Genomic DNA, 12,621 nt, shown 5'->3' with positions numbered 1-12,621 from the left:
ACTGGTGCTGAATCAGATGTAATATTCATTACATTGAACAAAGCCATGTACAAGAGGGGAGGAGCCAGGGAAGGAGTGCATGATCTTGCAGCCTGATACTGATCCCTAAACCATGTTCAAGGGATCTGGAGGATTACATCTGAACAGGTCCCCTGGGTGCATCCACACCAACTATTTTTCCTGGAAGGTGCAGCAGACTGCTCAGAAAAGACCGTGCTTTCTGATCCCAAAACACGTGCCTGAACCCTCCTGGCTTAATAGACTGGCTGACAACATTTGCATTCTGAAACATACACGGGTCATCATATGTACCCAAGTCATTCTATTTTTCCCATAGATCCTGTTAACCATCACCTTACGTACCAGGTAGCTATTACATATAATAACCTTTTCATTAAACCCTCATCTCTGCATTAAGTCCTTGGCAAGCAGATCAACATTTCAGCTACCATTTACCATTCTGTACTTTAGAAATGTTTCAGGAAATCTTTATATTTCAAGTTTTTGTTTTTGTTTTATTAATGTAACTGTATTTAAACAGCCAGGCTAACCACTCCAATCTATCTGTTTTGCACTCCTTCAACAACCCACAGAGCAGTCATAAACCTCAGTTTACCCATCAATGAAGCCTAGTTTACAGATGCTATGTCTTGTAATGCATCTTACTCGGAATATACCAGTAGGTGCAAGTCCTATAAACAATAACAGAATTTTGTTAACAACTCCGTATGGCTCAGTCACACAGAAATGTCAATATTCCATTATGTTGCATGATTTATTCTAAAGGTATTAACTCATTTTAAGGATCTCTACAGACTTGGCATCTCCACATCCTGGTCTCTCCCTGCTCTTTATTTTGCAATAAATGCAAGTTATTGCCAATTATTTATGAAGACTGAAGACTGGCCACATGCTTTACAGAACCTTTGCTAGCTGCGTTTGGCAGGAAGGGAGCCTGCAGTTGATCAGTTTTGCTTCCCTGCCACCCCACAATAAGCTTTCCAACTGGAATTAGTATAAAAAGTTTTCACGGGACAAAGGCTACGAAAGGAACCAAATCAGCCACGAAGCCAAATGGAACATATTCCATTTAAAACAAATGCGGCTTTGAGCAAGGAACTGCTTATCTACCCTAATTTTCACTGGAGGCTTAAAAAAAACAAGAAAAGGCCCGTGAGGGCTTAACAGACATTCCTCACTACAGATTCACAGAGCACTCCTAAGTGCACTTGGGCTTCATGGAGAAGAGCCCTGTCTGTGCACCCTACACAGAGAGAACAGGTTTGACTGCTCAGATGAGCCGTCCAGTAGGAGAGAGAGAAACCTGCTGCTCATGCAGCCACTTGCTGCCCCCTCAGACTGCCTCCTCCACTGTGTTCAACCCTTTGCCTAAGGTGCTGTGTGGGCAGGCAAACAAGCAACCACAAACCAGAGGACACGAAACCAGAAGCAGCACAGCATCCAGCAGTGGTTGGTGGTGCGAGTCACAAGTGACACACGCTGTCTCTCCAGCTCTGTGGCCATCACAGGGCTGGCCCCACCATTAGGCCCAGTGAGGCAACACTAAGATACTAGAGGACAGAGCTGTGTGTGCCACGTGCTCTGCCCTGTACACCCCACATTAGCCTGCTGCCCTCAAGCCCAATGAAGGACACTGTACCATTGCCAGTGTTGAAGTCACATTCAATTGCCAGTCCGGGTGACTTCTGTACATGGAACTGGGGCAAGTGGGAAGAGGGGCCCCATCTTGTCCTTCACCTCAGGCAGTAAAACATCTTGGGCAAGCGCTGATGGGGAACACAGTGGCTCTTTTCTGTTGCGAGTGTCACTTCTGCTTCATTTCCTACAGGCTGCACCATTGTTATTTCTCCATTGTGAAAGGCCACCAGCCTGGCTGCCATAAAGCAACTGGGGTAGAGCAGCTGGCTGTGCAAACATTGGGCCTCATCCACTTCTTTCAGCCTGTTTGCTCCATGCATTATCTGGGGCATAAGAGCAGCATTGTCTCTGCAGAGAGGAATGTGCACATCATTCCCGAAAGCAGGATGGCCATCCACTCGTTGCCACGCAGCAGGCCAAAGCAGCCTGATTCAAGCAGGGCCATCAGGTAGGGATAGAGGAAGGCAGGAAGTGGGGGTGTGAATGGTGCAGCAAGACTTTTTAAAGCTGCCTTCCCCAAACTTTGTGTCCTCCAGATGTGTCGGACTGCAACTCCCATCATTCCCAACCAGCAGTGGGTGAGAGCAGAGTGCCATTTGGGTTCTGCTTCCCATCACATCTTGGGCCTGCACTGATACCTTGCAAACATGTGGCATCTCCTTTAGACCAGTGACCTCCAGGAAAACCAAGGGCCAGGTAAGCGTGAGGAAAACCTAACAGTTCCTTAAATGTGCACCACTGCCTGGAGGCTCCAGAGGCTCCCTTATGATATGTTCAGATGTCACTGTTACATCTCAGGGCTTGCAGCCCTGCCATCATTTTCTCAGTATATTTATTATTGTTTCTCAATATATTTATTATTGTTCTCAGCACCAGTCCTTCTTCTACCACACAGTGCAGCCACCAATAGCGCAGAATTTCGCCACATTCTTACTCTTTTCTCAGGAGCTAGGTGACCTGCATGGTTTTCCCTTTATCCTCACGTTATTGTGAGGTAGGTTAGGCTAAGAGTGTGATGGACCCTGGGTCACACTGCAAGCTTCATGGCTGAGTCGGGATTTGAGCCAGGGTCTCCAGTCCCTACTCATAGGCCAGTGCTCTGTACTCCACAAGACACTAGCTTCTGACCTCAAGGATATAGCAAGACACCACAATATCACCAAAGGGATATCTGGGGAACTATGTACAAGTTAATGACTTAGCACACTTTTCTGTAAGCCCCACTGCAGTGGGGCTTGCTCATGAGTAAACATGCATAAGATTGTGCTGTATGAGGAAGATCTCAGAATAGGGGAAGAGGCTACTCACAGCAGCTGCATACCAAAGGACAAAATGTGAGTAGGCCACATGCTACACTAGATATATACAACCAATCTCTCTATTAAATATGAAGAAAGATGGGATCTTGTTGCTTCCCTAGACTTTGAGCAAAGGACTAAATCCACCCATTATTTACAAACTGTACTGTACATCTGACTGTTCAAATACTGGAGAAGAGGAATTATATCTTTTTTTGCTTTTGAAAAACAAAACAAAAACCACCATTCCAAAAAAACCGCCCCACCACAGCTATTCTGTTGTAATAATATTCAAAGGATCTGCCAACCCATCAACTTCAACCAGTGAAATCCCAGAATGCACTCTGTGTCCACAGCGTGTGGAAAAACTGTGGAGCTAGCAAGTTAGGAAGCCAACCTAACCGCTCCAAAGGGCCTGCTGAGTTGCAAAGACCACCAGGTTTTCACAGTATTAGAAATACTTCATGTAAGCAGAAATGTGCCCTGATAAGACAGCAGAGCAAAATTAGGGCTGTGAAGAATGGAGGGAAGATCAGGGCAGAAATGGAATTAATTAAAATGGCTTACATAATAAACAGCACAGTAAATAGCGATGCAAATATATAGCACCCAAGCCTACACAGAAGCCAATTAATTCCACAAGAATAGGTGAAGTAATTTGTATTGGCTAAAAAGATAAGGCGGAGAAATCAGAAGCCGGCATGGTTTTATACGAGTTTAATTTTCAAGTCTTCCTCCAAAGAATCCTAGATATTGTATTTTTTGGAAACAGCAGCTAAAACTATGTGCGTTGCTTTTTGTAAAATGAGGGGGAGGGGGGGTGGCAGCAGCACAGATTTTTAGAAATGCCCGTCAACCAGTACTTGATGCAACTGAGCCTTCAGTCTTGTTGAATTCTGTTTCTGTCTTCATACCTTTGAAACGCTGCTAAGCCTTTCTCCTGCTGTTCGTAATCTTCTTCTATCATCTCCTGAACAGATCATCACATAGCGTAATGTGGCAATACTGAGAGCAGCTGCAGAATTCCAGCTGTCCGGTCTCAGCCCAGGAGCGAGCTCTCACTTCCCCTTTCAAAGCCAAGAGCAGCCTTCTGCGTCGTTCCGTCTCCACATTCTGGATCTCACCCAGTTGCCCTGACCCAGCAGCAAGACTGATCTGTTTTGTGCAGAGGAGGCTGGTGGCTCCAATGTCAGTGCCAGCTTTTCCTGTCCTTTTCTGTTTAATGTGCTGAACTAAAACTGGAAGCCTAGTACTGAAAGAACAATTTCCCATTCCTCATGGCATAACACGGTATAGCAGACAGATGCCACTCCTGGAAAATACAGCCACAACCAACTGCACCAATATTGCTTAAAGGGACAATGGGCGCAGGCAGTGGAGGCTGTTGGCTCCAATGTCAGTGAAGCACCTTGGCTCTGACTGGCTCTGATTGAAACCCAGAGTGGATTCGCCGCCCCACTGACATCGGACAGCTTCCACATGCAGCTTGCCTTTCTTTGCTGGATCCACAAGGGCAAACAGTCATGGCATCAACAGACAGATGGGCTATAGCTCAATGGTTAAGCACCTGCTTTGCATGCAGAAGGCCCCAAGTTCAATCCCCGCCATCTCCAGATAGAGCTGGAAAAACCGCTGCCTGAAACCCTGGAGAGCCGCTGCCAGTCAGTGTCATCGATACTGGGCTAGATGGACCAAGGGTCTGACTCAGTATAAGGCAGCTTCATATATTCTTATCAACCCAGGCATTCACACAATGTCTTTGCCACCCTCCAATTTTAGCCCATATTTGCACATCTCACATTTCAAGCTACTTTGCTTCTTGCACAGTCCTCCCCCCATCCCACCACAAATCTTACCACTGCATGTACATGCCAACTGAAGATGCAATCAATTCCAACTCCCTAGCACGAGTACCTGTATGATGCATGGAGTGCTCAGCACACCTTTGTTGCACATGCATGCTCTGCTGTTCCATGTACATGTAAAGCATTTGATTGAACATGATATATATACAGTAATGCATCAAGCAACTCACGGGGTTTTGTGAGTCAGCCCCCAATGACACTTCCAAGTTCCTTCTCTAGCACCCTGATCAGCATTTGGTTTTCCTGAAGAACTACTCGCAGGGTATGATTTTTCCTCCTGAGGAACGTCAGAGAGGATACCCTTGCAACAAGGGACAAAAGCGTTACACACATTAGAAGAAGCACAAAGTCTCACAAGCCAGACTGCCAACTTTAGAACGGAAACCAACCTATCCCTTTTTCTTTTTTAAAAAATACACATCAGTTTTGCTCCGGTAGCAATGTTCATGACATCAAGAAGGGCTTTAGTCAACACGCTGAACAAGATATACAGGAAAACACGCCTTATGCATGGGCCCAACATGGAATCCCATGGATTTTTAAGGGGAAACTGGCAACATTATCTTTCTTCCATCACTGAAGGAAAAGCAGGTGAAACTAGTATTTCACAGTGGAGGTTTAGACTTAAAATAAAATTGTTCTGCCAATTCAGAAAGAGCAAAGTCGCTTTTGAACAAATAATTTTAGAATTTCTCAATGATGTTACTGCCTTTCTCATTAGCAGCTTTTGTATTGAGAGCTGGGTACCTTTGTCCTCAGAAGGTGCTTAATTTAGCAGTTGAGAATGTGGCTTACAGAACAGAGGGGCGGGGATCTTCACGACAAAAGAGTGAGAAGCGCATTGGATGATCACCCAGATTTTCATGTTATCTATTGGCTTTGGTCGATCAGGGACACACAAACAAGAAAAGCCGAGTGTACAGTACCTTTAAAATTCACTTGAAAGGAACATACTTCTGGGGGGGGGGGAGTAGAACTGAATGTCATAGAACTGGCAGGGGCTGCTCAACCAATGAGAGAGGTTTGTTTCCCCCCACTCTTCAGGCTCCCCACTGCTACTACTATGTTATTAAGATTGGAGAGCAACTAATACACAATTTTGAAGGCTTTCCCCCCACCCCGCTACTACATTATTGCCTCCTTTTTCCCTAATGTGTACACTTTTGCCTTGAGAAGCCAAAATCCCCCCCCCTTCTACCCCCTCCTTTCTCCTCCTCCCTGCTCGCAATGAGATGAGAAGCTCCCATGATCCTGAAGGATCGGTACTGCGATTTCACAGAGAAGCGAAAGACTGCTTTAGGGCGAGTTTCTAAACTTAGCCTTTAGCCCTTTGAACCCTTACTTCTTACTTCTGAGTAAACATGCACAGAAGTGGGGGTGCTCTGATTTGCTTTGCCCTGCACAATCTCCCTTCATTTATAATGTATGAAACCTCTGCTGTGTTGGAAGTGTTGCATGAAAGGTGATGAAGCCCTGCTTGCAGCTTGGGAAGGAGACTGTATTTGTAAATGCGCTATTTTGAGGGATAGCAATGCCATCTTAACTCCTGTGTACACTGTTTGATGATACTGTTCTGAATGGGAGGAGAAATATCCCTTGACTGGGCTCATCAAGGTCACGGAGAGGTGAAAGACACACCCCTGGGGCTGGGCTACCGTGCTGAAGTAAATGCGGAGGATAGAGCACACAGCACCAGAAGCAAGGAGAAAGCGAATTAAAGTAATCAGTCAAAGTAACCTGTGAAAGCTCCGGGGTGGCTGTGGGATTTTGTGCTACGAATTCACAGCAAAACCTCCATGAGAACAAGGTTGAGGTCTCTGTAGAATCAGAATCTTCCAAATGCTCAACATCAAGTTTAGCCAAAAGCATGAGAGCCCTGCTTCCAACATGCCATCAGCTGTACACTCAGCAAGACATCAGGACCCATGATATGGTATCACGCCTCTCACATTTAGAGGTCAACAGATCTAGAATGCCTGGGCTTCAGTCCTCTTCTCACAGTACAAGTACTGGAACACAGGAGCCCTTCCACAGATCACTCCCATCCCTGGAAACATGCCCTAGAATTGCAATGCCTTGATCAGAGAAAGATTTGTGCACCCACACAACACTCCTGAATCTTAGTTAATCGTATGAAATGTTTCCAGACACACAAGTGATCCAGAAAAGCACTCCAGTGTCCTAAGTTGTCATGTGGGAAGGGATGATGGTGGCACAACTATATACTTTAAGTCCTTGTAGCCTGTCTAGAAAACCCTTAAAAGCATTTAGAATCACAATAGGATTGGATTTAAGAACCCCTTCCCAGACTGATTTAAGTAGGATTCCTATCTACTTCAAGTGGGCTTAAAGTCAGGTGCTAAAAACAAACAAACGAAACACAGAGGTACCTGTTCCAACATCCCACTTATATTCATCATGTCACAACTAATGCTTCTGTAGTCTCTACTTTTTATCTTTGGGAAAATGCAGCAAAGCAGTCACTTTTATTTACATCAAGTCACCCAGGGCTGGGGGAAGGAGAAGAAAGGTTGGCTAAGGAATGTCCTAATTTGTTCAAACAAGTTTGGGCTCATAAGAAGAGGAGATGTAAATTATTTTGCTGTCATTTGGCTCAAAATGTCGCTGTTCTATCCTTGCTGTATTTTCTTTTTCTAAATAGAGTACAAAGACACAGAAATGTTAAATTCCGGTAGCTCCATGTGGATACTTGGAAAACCTCATCTTGATGTTTTTGGATGCAAATAGAAGAACTTGCAGATGAACACAGAGGCCAATCTTCTCAGAGGACTTTCCTCTTCCAAAATGACTGACGACACTCACCCTTTCTTTGGAGTCAAATATGTGACAAATGCATGAACCCAAGGCCTGCCCTTCCGGTCACGTTGTACGAAGTCTCAAGCAAGGAGAAAGATTCTTGGGAAACAAGACAACCCCAGCCTGAACTGTGCACATATTATTTTCCTTGTATAACCACCCCTTCTATGTCCATTTCTTATAGTTACATAAGCACAAAGCTGGCCAACATCCACTTTTTAAATCTTTATTTTATGACATAAAGTCTTTTGGATTTCTTCATTGTCATGATTTCCATATACAGATTGTCTGGTGCCATGTAGTCGATGACTTCCCTTTGGCAAAGTGCTGGAAGCCCAATGTATAAATGAAGGATATAACAGAGTACCCAAAGATGTATTAAGTCTGCTTGCCAATACTGTTATACCCCTGTGTAGCATTTTTCTCCATGTTAAGTCTTTCTCTGGAATATTGTAGGCCTCTGCTAGGATGCTGAAGTAGTGTCATCTACACACAGCAATATGTATCTCAGCAGACTTGGCCTCTGTCAGACAACCATTTCTGAGCTGAGGCAAGATGTTCCTCCTTTCAAGAGCCTGTTGGGCTTCTTGTGTCTGCAGGGGATGGTCCTGCACCATTCACAATGTTGCCTTATCCGGAAGCTGTGTATTAGGACGTAGATGATGATAAGTGCAACTGATGCTACTGCTGAAACCACCGGCAAGGTGTTTATGATTTGTTTCTTGTGCTTGGCAGTGACTACTGCAAGGATGTCTACATGTTCACATTGTGTCCCAACAAACCCAGAATGGCAAGTGCAAGTTGGTTTTTCCTCTTGCGCCAAGTACCTGTAAGTACCATGGAAACAAAACTGAGTATGGGCATCTGGACAGTTGTCAAAATGAGATCTTACAGCAGCAGCCACTGGGGGAGCACTCAAGGCAGAGGTTGTGTTCTCCAAGGCTTGGCACACTACTAATAAAATACCAAGCATGAGCAGCACGGCTTTGGCAGAAACAGCCATGCTGACCAACTTGCCCACCAGCAGAGAGCATTGCTGGCCGGAGGTTGGTGGGCTGGGCTGGGGCAGAAACGGGCTCACCTTCTCCTGCTTTGTCTCTGAGCAGAGCTGATCATGCCCAGCTTGGGCACGCAGATCCGCTGTCGCCAGCAGCGTCCCCTGACACAGGTGCGAAGAAGCAAACGTGGAGGAGAAGACAAGCCCACTGTGAGCAATGCTCAGAAGACAGCTGTGGACTTTGGCTCCACCTGCATTGGAGAGGGCTTCATCCTCTGTTTCCCTTTTCCCGAACAGCCCAACTAGACAGGCAGGCAAGTCCATCTTGCTCAGTGCCACTGTCCAGGCTGCTACAAGGTGCACTGTGTGGCCTGGAGTGGCTAGCCGCTCTTGGAGTAGTGAGTGAGGAATGGCGGGCCAACACCTCAACTTCCATGACCTAAGGTGGTCTGCCAACAAGTTGGCACTTTCTCCACACCTACTTTGCCTTGACATGGTGGGGGTGGGGTATAGGAGATGGTATTCTTCAGGAAGTGGTTTTGGCCCATGGCCCATATTGGTTGAACTCAGCTTAGGGTGGACAGGTGTCCTACTTTACAGAGCACAGTCCTCTATTTGAAGGTGTCCTCTATTTGATGGGCTGCCCAGTCTAAGTCCACTTTCAAGATAATAAAAAAAAACATAAGAAGGGAGAGGAGGGCTGGGCCTAGAAGAGTGAACACCTGGACAGTAGACTGAGTGAGCCCACAGGTCACCTGGTTCCAGTCTTCCTCACCATGATGAGATGTATCAGATTTCTATTTAAATTCTAGTTATTGTTTCTAAACTAGCACCTGTATGTATACATTTGCAAATGCAAGCGTCATGCAAAATGGTATCCTCTTTTGTCCTCTTCTTTGGGTGATGCAACTCCTCTTTTTTGGTGATGCGTAAGTGGCCACCCTACCAACAAGTTGTCACCTTTTTCCACACCTCTTTTGCCTCGGCAATGGCAAGGGAAGTATAGAAGACGGCATTGCTCAGGGAGCGATTTGTTCCAGGACCCTTTGTCTGTGCCTTGGCAGTTCCTGGTCTGCCAGAGTACATATCCTTGTTATGAGAGAATATCTCCACTGAGGGCACAGTCAAGTCTTTTAAAAGCAAAATAGAGAATCAGAATATAATTAGCCACAACATGCTTAGCTTGTGCCTCATGGTGTTTATGATGTTCCTCTCCATTTTCCAGATTTCTCAAGAGGCAACCTCTTTCATACATCTGTTTTGCATACAGCCCTAATTCCAGCTTGCTGTCTCACATTTTCAAAGAGTTTGAAATGTGCCGATTATGAAATATGGTACATTTGAAAGAGAAGAACTCTGACATTTACTAGCAGAGCGCAGTATATAAAAGTTTGCATTAATTTGTAGTGCACAAGGTTTTTATATGAGTCTGTTATTTGTCCAGGCTGCTGGAGTCTATTGCCCTTCTACAGACTGGGAATAGGGATAAAACAAAAGCATTCTGAAAATGAGGTACATAAGGAAAGCTAGGATTAGAACAAAGTGTAGATGTCATCCAAGAGCATAAAAAGAACAGAGGAACAGAGGTTTTTTTAGGCCAGCTCAATAGTCTAGATGAGACAAGAGAGATCCGTTTCCATATCCCCCTGTTCCTTTGACCTGATTTACCCATTATGCTAAGCCATGGTGGGTTGTTATCCATGGTGGGTGGTTGCAGGGTGGCTTAGTATGATGTCTGAACCCAGAGCAGTCTTTCCATTGTGGGTTGTTTTTTGCAAACAATCCACCCTGAGAACCCATGGCTTGAACCAAGGTTGTTTAGGGTGTCTTGTTCACAGGATGGCTTGTTGTAACGTCCAAACCCAGCAGGGTGATTTTATCATCAGTTGTCGAGAACGGCTAGAGAGCTGTCAGACAAAAGCGGTGAAAATCCCTGCCACCGCTATGCTCTCCCAGACTTACTCAGCACCCTCCACCTCAGGATGGATTTTTTTAAATAGAAATCTTGAAGAAAGGACACTGGAGAGTGTCCCAAAGACATTTGCAATTTTTTTTTCAGTCCTGCACAAGTGCATAGGAGTGAATATCCACTGCTAGGAATTTTGCATATTCCCCCCCCCTTTTACTGCTCTGCCTTGAAATTTGCACAATTTTCTACTCTGTTTTACTGCCCTGCCATGTAATTTACGTATTTTTAGTGATCTGCCTCACTTGCCTGCCTTGAAATTTGCATATCTTTACCCACTCAGTCCCTGTTCTGCCTTGAAATTTGTGTATGTTTAGCAATCCCGCTTGATAACCCTCATGTACATCTGACAGCTAGCAACGGAGACTCATGGAGGGAAGTGACAAGCATGGGGGGGGGGGTGCCGAAGCAGCTGGTGGCTGCAGGACAGAAGGCACTTTAGGGGTGGGTGTTATAGCTTCAGTAGCACCTGAAGCAGCCTTTTTTTAAAGCTAGCAAGGGAAGCTCAGAAGTGGGGGGGAGGAAATTGACAAGGACATTGACAAGCGGGGAATATGGCTATGCAGGGCTCAAGAGTGGACAGGCTGTCTTGTGGTCCTGTCCACCTGTGCAAGAGCCCTAAAATGAACTTTTATTTTTAAAGGTTGTGAACATGTTCCCACATTCATAAGGACTCCATAACTTAAATCCCTTTGGCAATCTGATGCAGAAAGGGGGGAGTTTCCCTCATGAACCGGCAACCGCAGCAGACCAGAAAGGGTGCTGACGTAGGGAATGAGGAAACAAGGATTTCTGCTGCAAAGGCTCCTGGGATACATGGTGGGAGTGGCTGGGCGGACTGAGAGGGACTGAAGGAGAAACAAGCAACAGCAAACCGCCAAGCAGGCAATCGTCTGTTAGGAGGAGCGGACAAGCCACCCACCCACTGTGGCTTATTCTCAGGGTGGCTTAGCATGACGTGCAAGCTCGCTCTTTACATTTTGGCAAATAGCAGCCACAGATAGGCCGCATCTTAATTAGGAGCATGGGACTTTTTCCTCTGTGCCATTTTCCTGATGAAATCTTCACCCACCTTCTACAGCTACAATTTTCCCCTTTAGAGGAAACTTACATATAAAGGCTGTGTACCTGTAAGTTTCCTCTAATGGTGCCAATAGCAGCTTGGGGCAATTTTCATTGGGAAAAAAATGGCATACAGACAAAAAGTTAACACTGCCCCTCCCTGAGTGCCCTGGTCCCAATCTGGATACCACCCACTGCAGTTGCTATTTGTCAAAATTTAAAGAGATGGGAGATCATGGATCTATGCCATTTCGTCTCCTTTAGCCTTTAAAGCCTTGTTTATGACAAAAGCCAGATGCTGATGAGAATGTTTAAAACAGATCAAGGCAATAATGGGACTATGTATTAGATTTCCAGATCACAGGAATGAAGAAAAGGGAAACGTTAGAGACATCCTGAGAACAAGGCGGCAAGCCCTGTTTATCTTCTTTATCTAAATATAAAATACTTGTATTCCATGTATTAGCCAAGAATCTCAAGATAGCTAGCCACAATATTCCCTTCTAAAACATTACATGTATTTGTGTTCTTTCCCTTCCCTCCACCAAAAAAAGTCTGTTTCTAATAGACTAACAAAATAGTTTGACAAAATACATGGATCTGCTTAGCACACTGGTGGTGAGATGAACTAATTATCTGGAAGCCTCCTCCGTATGTCTTGTTCCAAGGGCTGAGCTGAAATGGAGTTTTCGTGAAATGTTTCTCCCCTGTGAAAAGTGGCCTTCTTTTGGTGCCTTTTCTTGGCAATGTTTTCCGTGGAGGGCACTGCAAAGAGAAGGCACCCTCAGTACATATTCAAACCCTTTGTGACCTACCAACACACACACACACACACACATTCAGGAAGCCAGAGCATGCACTCATGCATGGCATTCAGGCACTGGTGTCATTGTAAATCTCTTCACGGCCACAATTGACTGCAATTCTGGTTCAGGTGGCCACTTATGAATCACCTCC

General features: G+C 45.3%; 1 protein-coding gene and 1 pseudogene across 1 annotated transcript in view; both read right to left on the bottom strand.

Annotated features, from left to right (window-relative positions):
* FNDC1 (fibronectin type III domain containing 1) overlaps nt 1-12,621 on the bottom strand; it is a 137,465-nt gene that overhangs the window by 87,949 nt on the left and 36,895 nt on the right. The window lies entirely within an intron of this gene.
* Nucleotides 8,166-8,645, bottom strand: LOC146359695 (protransforming growth factor alpha pseudogene; annotated as a pseudogene).

This window comes from Heloderma suspectum, chromosome 1, assembly GCF_057233095.1.
Source record: "Heloderma suspectum isolate Gila_16-S chromosome 1, 16-S_ref, whole genome shotgun sequence".
Classification (NCBI taxonomy): domain Eukaryota; kingdom Metazoa; phylum Chordata; class Lepidosauria; order Squamata; family Helodermatidae; genus Heloderma; species Heloderma suspectum.
The sequence above is the reverse complement of the archived record's forward strand: the minus strand, read 5'-3'. Positions and strand labels throughout refer to the sequence as shown.